The sequence below is a fragment of the Condylura cristata genome, unplaced genomic scaffold (genome assembly GCF_000260355.1).
Source record: "Condylura cristata isolate star-nosed mole 26May11 unplaced genomic scaffold, ConCri1.0 scaffold00036, whole genome shotgun sequence".
Classification (NCBI taxonomy): Eukaryota; Metazoa; Chordata; class Mammalia; order Eulipotyphla; family Talpidae; genus Condylura; species Condylura cristata.
In genome coordinates this window covers 8,647,775-8,660,205 of record NW_004567137.1, presented here as the reverse complement: position 1 = coordinate 8,660,205, position 12,431 = coordinate 8,647,775, and the positions used below count along the sequence as shown (strand labels likewise).

General features: G+C 40.0%; 1 protein-coding gene across 10 annotated transcripts in view; it reads left to right on the top strand.

Annotated features, from left to right (window-relative positions):
* Nucleotides 1-12,431, top strand: part of PLEKHA5 (pleckstrin homology domain containing, family A member 5) — a 213,310-nt gene that overhangs the window by 79,739 nt on the left and 121,140 nt on the right. For 3 of the 10 annotated variants that reach the window (XM_012732837.1, XM_012732827.1, XM_012732826.1), the window contains exon 1: nucleotides 3,938-3,982. The exons of 3 other annotated variants lie outside the window; for them this stretch is intronic. The gene's annotated coding sequence lies outside the window, so the exon portion shown is untranslated. Of the gene's footprint in view, nucleotides 1-3,936; nucleotides 3,983-12,431 lie in introns of those variants that run through there. 4 more of the 10 variants (XM_012732832.1, XM_012732830.1, XM_012732833.1 and 1 more) reach the window with 2 other exon arrangements.

The following is a 12,431-nucleotide window of genomic DNA, read 5'->3' as shown; positions in this document are numbered from 1 at the left end:
ATGCATACAGAACTGGGGTACAGGCCAGAGGTGTGATGGGTGAGAGGGTTCACCAGCGACAGAGAGTAGAATAGGCAGCTCAATGCAGTACACAGCTGAGGGGAGCAGCGGGCAGGTCAGGAGAGGTCTACCTCGCCATGTCACCTCCGGACAGGGATCGAACTCATGCTGAAGTGGCTTTAGCTTCTCAGTGCTGTGCTTTAACCCGCTGCGCCACCAGGTAGGGCCCAATTCTTGTTATTTTTTAAGTTTATCTTCGGGACTCAGCCACCTCTGAGCCTTTTCTAGGTTGACTTTTGATTCCACTCAGTGTTAAGACAGTTTTCACTGGGGCTGTAGATCATCAGTGGGGAAATTGCTGGCCTCTCTTGACCGTCCCTCTGCTGACCATTCTGTCCTTGCCAATTGCACCTCCTTGCCGTTTCTCTCCTCAGTTCCTGGCTGTCACTGCTGGCAGGTGGTTCCTCCCTGCTCGTCTTTATCCACTGTCTCTCCTTCTACTGTGAATTTTGTTTTGTGTTTTTAATCTAATTGTTTTTGTGAACTCCAGAGGATTATTCCCTTCTACCTGTATGAGGTATCCCCAGGTGGCGGTCAAGACTCTAAATTCCACCTGTACTTCTTCTCTCATTTCCTCTCCTTGTCTAAACTCAGCGCTCCCCCCCCCCCCCCCGAAGTGCATCCTCTTTGTGGGCCCTTTATATCTGTGGTGTCAGGCTTGGTTAGTAACTAAGTGTTCCCGTGGTCTAAACCAGCCCCCTGTCACTATGAGAGCACTTTTCCACCTGCTGGGCCCTCCCTCCCTCCAGCAACTTGTAGAAATCACTGTGTCATTTTGTTATTTAAAAAGATTTAGTCTCTGAAATGTTTGCAGTGGTATGTTTGTTAATTCCTGTATTCAGTTACTTGATGTCTATAAGCTGTCTGTGCACTTGCCCTGGCTTCATGCTTTGTATGTTTCTCCTCTGTTTCCTCTTACTGAAGTATCTGTCCTCCTTTTATAGCTGAGCCTCTGATTCATCCATCCTGGCAATCCTGCTCAAATATCTCCTGATGTGTAGTCAGACCGGGTCGCTGCATCCTTACCACACTTCCTCCCCAGGTCCCTGCATGGGTTTTCCCTTGTCTGCTTCTCCCTGTCCTTCGGCAGTATCCAGAGCAGTCGCTCTCAACCAGAGGAACTGCACAGTCACTTAGAAAGCGTCTTTGAAATTCTGGTCCTCACAAAAGGGTGCTAATGACTTCTGGCCCCTGAATGTGTCTGCTTTTGTATCTTTCCAGCTATCCAAATGAGAACCATAATGACTCTATAGTTAAAAAAAAAAATGAAACAACTACAGGTTGTAATGTAAGGTATATACCTTTCTCTTCTCCCATCCTGTGCTCCCCTCTGTAGTTAAATGCCAGGTATGTATGTTCACTCATGGAGTGAAGGTGCAGTGGGAAGCCTGGAGCTGGCTCATTTGTCATAGATAGGTTACGCCTTTCATTCTGATCAGAGTCACACTGGGAGAACATTTTACCAGGTTTTGTAGGTAGAGAGTATGGGTAAGCAAGTGAACTAAAAAAATTAGTGATGACAGAGATTTCCTAAAAAACAAAGCCTCTACTTGAGATCGAGCAATCTATGTAATTACAAGATAACCTCAATTTTAAAACAGAATGCTGCAGCTGAATGTATAGGAGAGAGGCCGTTCACGATAAAGAGTAATTAAGTGATATGGAAGAATTCAAAAAGTGAATTTGAAAAGGGAGACACTTAGTCAATAGAATGAAATGGCCTGTTTTTCCAAAGCTGCCTTTTTCATTCTGCTTCACACATGACCTGGATCCTCCCGTTATCCAGGGCAGAGAGTGCTGCTTGTCACCTGCTTCCAAATCTCCATCAGAATCCCTGCCCCACACAATTGTCTTCTTTTTCTCCTCCTAACCCCCCACCCCCACCTCCCAGGTGTAGACAGCCTAAGCTTTTTGGCGTTCACCTCGCCAGCACCACAGTTCTCTGGTCTGCATACAAGATCCCGTGTCCTCACTGGCCGACCTGCTTGCAGCCTGGCTTCCCTGTCCTTTCTGGCCAGAGCCTCGGTGTCCACACTTCAGATAGCTTGCTCCTCACACATTTCCCTAATTCCCATAATCCGAATGCTTTTCCCCTCCCCTCTGAGCTCTGCAGGACTCCAGACCTCCTGTCTTCCGCCACCCATTACCAGCTGTGACTCAGGAATGCTGTCTATAAACCTTTATGCATCAGAAGCTGATGTGATGGATTTCAGGAGAGAAGCTGCAGTTCTCACTGGGGCTTTCCTTGAGTTCTTAGCTTGCTGTCCCTTCAATGTGCTCAGTGATGCACGCACCACACAGAACACATTCGTGTGGCTCTGGTGCTGCACGAGAGAAGCACAGGCTTGTCAGTGTGTTTGTGCTGCTCAGCAATAGCTTTTATTCTGTGCTCCTCCTTTCCTGGGCTTTTTAATTTTTGTTAGAGATAGAATGTGTATGTAGCAGACAGCACCTTGCAGTTGCACCAAACAGTCCTTGGCAATAAGAATGAGTTGCTTTAGTAGAATGCTAAAGAAAATCGTCTCAGTAATTTTCTTTATTTGTGAAAAGGTGTTCTTTAACCTTTTTTTTTTTTTTTTTTTTACAATTTTTCTGAACCTTTTAATGATCTTATCCCACCGTCTCTGAGAGTCTGCTTTACTGCTGCTGTGAAATTCCTTCCTATCATCCGTCCAGTGTGTCTTGCTTTCCTAGGCTTTTCTTGTCCTGGGGTGGGGAGGAGAGGCAAGGCAAAGTCAGTCTTCTTTCCGTGTAGAAGGATCGGTCATTTGCAGCAGGGAAGCAACCAAGGTAGCTGAGAGCGTTGTGAAGACAGGAAATCTGAGCATGTGGCCCCATTTAGAGGTGGGTGGGCTCCTTTCTGGCAGGGCTTTGCTGTGCCTCCAGGGTTTGCACACTTCTTTTTGTTTGTCTGCCCACATGAAACTGGGAAATGGCTGCTGAAGAAGAGTTGTCTGGTTGGTTTGGCTGAGCTGTGTCTGCAACACCAGGTTTCTGTCTCTGGAAGATTGAAATAGTCTGAGGGGGCATTTTCCTGTCAGGCACAACTCTAGGGCCTCTATAGTATATCTTCCTCCACAAGCCAGGCAGATTAGTTATTTCATAACATAAATATACATGTGCAAACTTATGGTAGATTTTTGTAAAGGGTGTTCTTGGAAATACAAAAATCCTATTTTTAGCTTTATCGTCCTTTGGGTGAGGTCTGTAGTTACATAAGCATATGTTCTATTATAAAATATGTAATCTATATGTAAGAAAAGTCCTATTACTAGAGTTTGAAGATAGCAGACATTTTTAATAAAAACAGTGAATGTTTCAGTTTACTAATATTTCCAAAAGAGAAATTAAAACACTGCTAGGCAGTTTTCAGATTGCTTTTTTTGTTTGTTTGTTTTGTTTTGAAGAGGAAAGTAGACAGAATAAGGAGTTAAAAAGGGAATATGCACGGCTTATAGTTTACTTAATTTTTCTGTGGTCCTATTTCCTTTTGTGGGGAAGTTCTGGATGTCTTGAAAGTGTTGACATAGTGAAATACTGAAACTGGTTAAAGGACTTGTTTTCATAAAAGTGTAGAAGCCATCGTTTCCAATCACATCGAGTTACATGAACCACAAAAGCTTGACGTTAAAAGCAAATGAGTGGCCTGGTAGTTTCCTTTGGTTACTAGCTGCTGATCTTTGGTGGAACGTGCGTCCCGCTGAGTTTGTGTGGAAGTAGGCCATCGCACGCCAAGTTATTTAAATCTGACACTGAGCATGCTCACACCAAGTTCTTACTCTTCGAGTCTGCAGTGTGTTCGGCTGGGGGTGAGCGCAGGGAGAGTGTGGTATTGCCCTTTGTCATCATCCTGTGGAGAGCATGTAACTCGCCAGAGCCCTGAGACAAAGAAGAGTGCAGATTTTTAGCCAGGGGCTATTTGGTGAGTTAATTAGCTGCTTAAATCTATTTTATTCTGATCTATCAGTTATTCCTGCAAGGCTGTGTCTTCATTTATATCTACCGCTGGTTTGGTACTAAGCTCAAGCTTTCTCTAGCAAGTAACTTAGCTGAGATGGGGAGAAAAATTGTTCCTTCTGTCCGAATCTCTCTCCTTTTGAAGTATTTTCAGGACATATCTAAGGTGACAAGTTCATAAATTGCTATGATAATACTCCTTTGTGTTCTCCCTCCACAAAATTCACCTGCTTGGCAGTGCTGAATAATGCTGCGTGCTGGGGGGGAGTGGGGGGAGGTTTGGGGGGCACCAGGATCTGTGTGTTTGTGGCTTAGCTTATTTGCCCTGTATTTTCTTGAAATTGTAATTTTTGCCTTTACAATTCTAGACCACATTGTACAAAATAGTAGGTAAGATCTCTGTAGTAGACACAAAAGAATTATTTAAAGAACCAGAGAAGAGGATCTTGGGGTGATCTGTGCATACTGTTAACTGGATGGTTCAGAAGTAAGTTGGCTTTGTAATAAATTGGTCACTTAAAATATTCAGAAGTAAAATGAGATCAAGAACATTCTACAAAGTGTTCATAATAGCACTTTATAAAATGTGTGTTACAGTTATCTATATTCACATTTAGTATTTGTTCCATTTTTAGTTACTGAATTAGCTACCAAAAGTGTTTGCCATTTGGGACTCTCTTAATTCTCTCAAACTCAGCGCAGGCTGATTGCTAGGAAGATAACCTTATTTAAATATTTTGTGATTTTTGTTACAAACATGTTTTTGTTTTACCACAAACTTAAAGAGGGAGGTTTTTATTTCATAATGATCTGGACTTTGAATGTCTCTAGTAAATAAACTTGGCAACCAGATCTTCAGGGAAGTCAAAATTGCATACTCTGCCTGAAATCAGTGGTGGTATATTTTGAAAATTTGAAGAAAAACATGAATTTTCCATAGTATGTTTTTCCTCATGGGAAATTTAAAGACTTCTAGAAGATGATGTGGGGGTGGGGGGAGAGGTGGGAGGAACAGGAAGAGAATACTGAAAGCTTAGCACCTTCAAATGCCAGGCAATTATGTGATGCTTTCCTGAAATATCTTTATTTTGGGAGCTGCCCCCACTGTGCCATTTTCCAGGACTGGCACATGAGAAGGAGGTGGGTGTACACTTGAACTTAGCTATTCATGAAGCAGGAGAGTCAGCGCTTAGCGGTGGCAGTGTTCGATAAACCTTTACCACGTGTACCTGACTCACTTGCATGACCTTGGGCAGCGTATGAATGCTGCTGGTTTCCTCTGTTTTTTTTTTTTTTTTCCTCTGTTTCCTCTGTTTTTTGCCATAGTAATAGGAAGTTCGTTCTAGGTTTCCATAGTAATAAGATTATTTCTTAGACTATTGCAAAGATTCCTGAGGACTGTAAATCATTCACAGATAGATTCTGTGGGAGAAGACAAGAATTGCTTTCACAGAATCCTACCAAAGTTTACTTTCTTAAAAATATTTTAGAGGCGTGAAATGTGTAAATCCTTCCTCTGTGATGTTAGAAGTTATTTTTCACGAGAAACACGTATTATCCAGTATGTTATGTAATTAAAAGATAACAGGCTTTAATGCTTTCCCCATATTTAAGACTGAATCATCGTGAAAGTTTCATGGCAGAATTATACTTTATACTTAATTTGCTCTATGTACTTAGTCCCATTTACCTCTCATCACAGACCTGCAATAGAAGATAAATAACCAATAGAAGATCTACTAAAAAAACATTGTGAGAAATATAGAGGGGAAGAGTTTGAAAAGAAAAATTATAAATGGCAGTTTCTTTGCCAGGTTTCTCAAGATTAAACTCACACCTGTATATTTTGTTCTCTTCCAAATCATTAAGTATGTTTACTCCCTAATTTAATTGAACTTGTGCCAAGGAAGGAATATTTTTTCCTTCCTTTTAGGAAGTTCAGCAGTACTTAAAGATCCCAGGTGGTGTTCCATGAAAATGGGGTCTATGCGGTAAAGGCTTGTGTATAAGAGAGATGACCTTCCCCATCTTGTACAGTACTTCATTCTCATACTTAATTTCCTCTGGAATGTTACTTACTTTCAGAAAAACAAAAAACAATACATGATATTAAACATTTTGCAAACATTTTGATAATTTAAATATGAGCCCTTGTATTAAAATAGTTGGATAAGTGAGAGGAAAATTACAGGTTATCTTTTATCTTCCAGAAAATTGCCTCAGTTCTTTGCTTATTTTGCGTTGAAATGAAGAATTAGAATTACCATGCAAATGGAACATAAAAGTATGCTTAGATGAGGTGATAGTCATAGTGGCATAAGTTAAAACTACATTTTCAAAGACCCCAAATTCTACAAGTGTAGGCAGTGATGCATTCTGAGGGGCTTGGGACACCACAAGAATAAGTGAAACTTTCTTCCAGTTACTCCCAGATTACGTCTAGCAAGAGACAAGTGAGTTTATATATATATATGTGTGTATATGTGTATATATATATATATACATACATACATACATATATATACATACATATATATACACATATATATACATATATATGTGTGTATATATATAATTCATATTTTTAACCTCCTATCTTTTAAAGATTTATTTATGCATACAGAATTGGGGTACAGGCCAGTGGTGCAGGGGTGGTGAGAATATTCACCAGAGACAGAGTGAGGAGCAGAATAGGCAGATCGATGAAGTACACTGCTGAGGGGAGCAGTGGGCGGGTCAGGAGAGGTCTGCTGTGCCATGTAGGTCACCTTCAGGGCTGGGAATCAAACTTACTGTGAAGTGGCTGCAGCCAGCTTGCAATGCTGTGTTTTAACCCATTGTACCACCAGGAAGGCTGACAAGTGAGTTTTTTGAGCATGGTTTGGGGTGGAAAGCAGGTGCTGCCAGACAGCACTCTCATCCAGGTGTAGCAGTGCAGGCAGGTGCCTTCATTTCCCTTATGTCTGGGTTTTGATAGGAAGCAAAATTGTCAGTATTTTTCTTTTACTTTTAGGGGAACTGGATTTTATCTTAAGAACCTCAGTCTCAAGGCCCAGTACATATTTTCTCTCAATTTTCTTTCCACACTTTTTTCCACACACATTCTGTATTAAAATTTTTCCAGAATGCTATCCATCCTGTTTAAAATACCAGACTAACAGAAGTATACTGGTTAAATAATAATATACTTGTAATCTGTATATTTTTTAAAATAAAATATGTGCATAATACTCAAGTCTCAGTTGTTTATAGTACTTTTATAGCGTAATTTCTAAATGCCATTATATTCCAGATGTGTTTGAGCAGGTTAACAAAGTAATAAAACTTTTGGCTAAAAATCAATCTCAAATTTGTTTTATTACTAGACAACTATTGTAAAATAAATAAAATTACATTTAGGAAAATACAAACCCTCAAATTGGTGGAGATTCAACAACAGTGCCTGAAGAACAGTTTGACATTCGTTGAACAAATTGTTTATTTTTTTCTTTTGCAGCTTTTTTCAGTCCATGTCATTGAAGAGTTTATGGAAATTTCCGTTCTTTAAAATTGGGGGGGAAAAAGAAAATTTCCATTCTTTAAACACAAAGCCTTTTCCATACTTTTGTTTAAGAAATACATTAAAATTGTTAGGCTCTATTTTGTTATCTCCGTAAGTATGCAGGTAATAGGAATTGAAGGCACTCCTTCAACTGTAAATAATTCTGTGTTGAATGTCATAAGTTCTTGTAGTTACTTGTACCCAAGAACTCTGAAACTCCATAGTCCACATAGTGAAAGTTTAGTGAATTTAGTAGCCTGTTAGTAGGACATTAACTCAGCTATCAGAGCTTAAACCTGTGGTTGGGAATTAGCATTGGAAAGCACCTCAATACTGTGTCTTTAAGGCCATGACCATTGTTCTTGGGTTTCTCTCTAGTACTTTTCCTTCTCACCCAGACTTTTGCCAAATTCAAGGTCAGTTAGTTAATAATGACATGAAAATACTTCACAGAATGGAGAAACAAGTTGCTGTATCTTTGCACCATGGACTATTATTTAGTAATGAAAATGAACTAGCAATGAATATATACACCAACACAGAAGAATTTCAAAAGAGCTATGTTAAGTGAAATGTCCAGAAACAACAAAGACTACCTGCTTTTTGAACATTGATATAAAATTGTACACAATGTAAACTAATCTACAGTGGCACAAACATGTTAATGGTTGTCTGGGGATGAGAGCAGGGGAGGAGGTTGAAGGGGGAAGAGATTGTAACGAGAAACAAGGAGATGTGGTATTGACTTCATAAATTAATTTATGTCAAAATTGTTCCCTTTTAATTTGTGCAGTTCATTAAGTGTCAGTTATACCTTTTAAGTGTACTGAGATCTTAGGAATTTAAACGATTTAAGTAGGTACATCAGGTATCTACAGAGCCCTGCGTTACTTAATGACTGGGCTACCTCTGGGTGTCACTGAGAAAGACATCATTGGGTATTTGCTCATTGTGTGAATGCCATGGTGTATAATTTCACATACCTAGTCGGTGTACCACTACGCACTCATGCATGTCAGAGCTGTGTTGTATACTTGGCTCATTGACCAAATGTCGTGAGCAGCACAAGGCTGTCTGTAGTCTCATTATTTAACCCAAATCATTGACATGACTTGGCTTGTTCATCAAGGTCTAGATAGAAGCTTGCTGGACTGCCAGCAAATTCACATGAGGTTAGCCTCCATTTTGTGTCAGTGGTACCCAGAATCATCCCTCTGTTTCAGGTTGTCCCCCTTTCCAGTGGAGTTCCCAACTAAAGGTTTTCTCACTGAGCTCTTCTCACCACCTTTTGCTTAAACAGCTCAACATCTGAGTTTTGGAATCCTATTCGGGGATTTGTGGTCTTTGGTTTGTCTTGATGTTTCTCTATGTGATCAGGATCACACATTCATGACTGGCACCTCTCACATGAGACTAGTAAAGCCTCATGTCCCAGCCCCTCTGCCTCGCCTACCACACACACTTTCTCAGTTTCGTATAACCTATTCATTTGCCGTGGACCTGAGTATTAAAAAGTAAGGACTGCAGTTCAGAAATAAAAGCAAAAACAATAACAGCAACAGTAGCCTTACATCATCTCCCCACAGAAATAGCTTCCTCCCACCATCTGAAGCTTAATATTAGAATGCACTTAGGACACCTTCTGCTGTACGGTTTTTAGAATTTCTTTTGTTTCTTTTGATTGACTAATTGTTCGCATTGCTCTCTTTGCCATGTCTGTCACAGGTTTTCGGAGCGGGTGGGCTGAGGGGTGAGCTTGAATTACCATGTAATGTAATAACCTCAGGATGATTCTTCAACGAATCAGCCCACTGGTTTGTAAACTTTTCTCTTCTTTCATGAAGTGCTGTCTCTTCCCCATTTTGCTAAGTGCTGCCAGGGCAGCTGGGGGTGGCCATTATTCCTCACTGTCTTGAGTGGCAAGTTTTCTGCCTCTGTGTGGGAGTGAGATGTTTGTGGGCTGTTCCACGATCCACCTACCCACTGTAGGGGCTTAACAGTTTGGATTCGATTTTGAAGACTTGGTTTATTTGGTTACCAGCTTGGGCTCTTTTTCTGGAATTTCTGTTCAATTTAAAGCTAATTTAAACTGTGGCCCTCCTTGTTTTTAACTTAATGAGCAGACATACATGTCCTTTGTTCTAACAAGAGGAGTACAGATGCCACAGATCTGAGACCAGGACTCCTATACCCAGCTACTTAGAAGCCCAAGATGGGCTTGCTTGCCTAGCCTCAGCTTCCTTTGCAATTGAACGTTGCTCTTGTTTAGCCTCTGAGAATGGAGATAAGGACCATTTCTTTAGTGAACCAAGATTTGGTACTTGGATGATTTAGAAGCCATTTTATCTGAAATGTAAAGGACTACATGTGGAATATACCACTTAGAGAATCTTTCATGAAAAAGATCTATGTAAAATCCTGTTACTGTTACAAGATTTTTTTCTCTTTAAAGATTTATTTGTGCATACAGAACTGGGGTACAGATCAGAGGTGCAGGGGCAAGTTAGAGGATTCACCAGAGGAGCAGAACAGAAAGATTGACAAAGTACACTGCTGAGGGGAGCAGTGGGCGAGGCAGGAAAGGTCTGCCAGGGTCACCTCCCTAGTCAGGGATCGAACTCGTGCTGCAGTGGCTGAGGCTAGCTTCACAGTGCTGTGCTTTAACCCGATGCACCACTAGGGAGGGCTGTGTTGCAAGATTTTTAAGAACTTAATGATCTGTGTGGCTCAATACAGGTAGACACACACACACACACATACACACACATGCACACAAACACACACCAACTTAGTGGGGATCCTTTCCTGGGAATAAGTTTTGGATCAGAATTCAGAATCAGCCCCCATTCTCTTTGTGCCTGGTCAGGAGCTTGTCTGCTGCCCAGCATACTTTTGGGGTTTTCCTTCCCAGTTCTGATGAATTATGATGGAGGGTTTTTGGGGGTTTGGGTTTTTTTTTTTTGTTTTTTGTTCTGTTTTGTTTTGTTTTTTGTTTTGCCCTGGCCTATCAGAAAGAATGTTTGGGATATAAGCATACATTTTCCTTGAAGGTATACATTTCTTTAAGAATAAATCTCTGAAATTACAGTTTGAGTCAATAAAGAAGTGTGATTTGTTGGCATGAAAGCAATTTTATAAGTATTTTAGGGCATATTTGTCCTTTGAGGTTAAGTTGCTTGTGGCAAGAAAAGGAGAATTGCGGTGTTAACATCTAGCCGGCAAAATTCATCCTGGAGACGGATGCCTTAATCTTAGCATGTAGTGCAATATCTTTTTATATAAACAAGTAGCAGTTATAGGGATGTGCACATTGGTAGCTTAATCAGCTATTCCTGGTTAGTCAGAGATGTTCTCACTTTCAGTACCTTTTCTTCACTTCCCTAAGGAGTTAATAAGGAAGCTTGCACTTTTTTCAAAACCAAACAGTTGACCTGTGTATAGATATTAACAATAGACATTTAATATCATTACTGTTGTAAATCTAGACATTAACCCAATTTTTATCTCATAGGGTGTTTTCAAGGATATATGGAACAAGATCACATTGTACCCATTTTCTTTATTAATATTTGAAAAGTATAAGATAATTGCAAATATTACAGACATACAGGGGATATGAGTAAGAAACCAATTAGTAAAAGAAAAAAATTGCCAGTAAATTGAAATTCTTGTACTGTGTGTCAATTATTTATTTTACTCTATTGCATATTTCAATTATTTTTAGATAGCCTATCTAAACTATCTAATTCCTCCTTTAGTGGTAGATTCAAAGCATGTATCTGTAATCTTAAAAGAAAACAACAAATTATTTTATCCCAATAGTAAGTAGGTCAGGTATTTAGAAATACTAGTACATACACACACAGCTAAGTGAAGTGAGTTGTCAGTGACTGTAAAGCATCTCTCAGTGGTTATGTGCAATAGTGGCAAATGTTATGATGAAGTGTGAGTGTTTGTTATGAAGCCACAAATTGGAACAAAGAAAGCAAGCAAACCTTTAACATTTCTGGGAAATGATACTTTGTTATGGGGTATACTCTGTTATATGATATCTAGTGTGTTCATATTACCTTAGAAGAAAGATTTGACAGGTTGATTTGTTTTGTCTCTTAAGCACATCTGTAACTGAGGTGCTTTTTCCTTCTGTAAACTACATTTTTGGTTATCATGAATTTGGATCTTCTGTATAAAATTGCTAAGGTTAATAAAAGATATCAGGAACTAAGATAGTGACTTATAGCAGATTGTGGGAGTAAAGTCAGGACTGGGACAGGAAGAATACAGCTATAGGAACCGCTTTTGTACCTAACTCAACTAGATCATGAATTTAAAGAAAAGGAGATAATGAGTATTGCTCTCTGACACTTTGTTTTAGGGTCTTATAAGGGCTTATAAGGGACCCTTCTCCCCCTTTTATTTTCAAGTTAAGCTGTGTAGTGGCCCCCAGGTATGCACAGATGATGTCCAAATCTCCGGATTAGGTTGGTGGGAAGACCGCAGATGTGGTTAAGAATTTTAAGATAGGAGGTAGTCCTGGGTGGTAGAGGCAGAAACTGAGTGCCGTCAGAAGTGTCCTTAAAAGGGAGATGAGCAGCTGGAGGGAATGCAAACTAGTACAACTACTATGGAAAACTGTTTGGAGGTTCCTCAAACTGCTAAAATGGAGCTTCCTTACAGCCCAGCAATCCCACTTCTAGGTATCTACCCAAAAGACACAAAAACACTGATTCAAAAAGATACCTACACCCCCATGTTTATTGCTGCTTTATTCGAATTGGAAAGACATGGAGACAGCCCAAATGCCCAAAAGTGGATGACTGGATTAAAAAGATGTGGCACATATACACAATGGAATATTACTCAGCAACCAAAA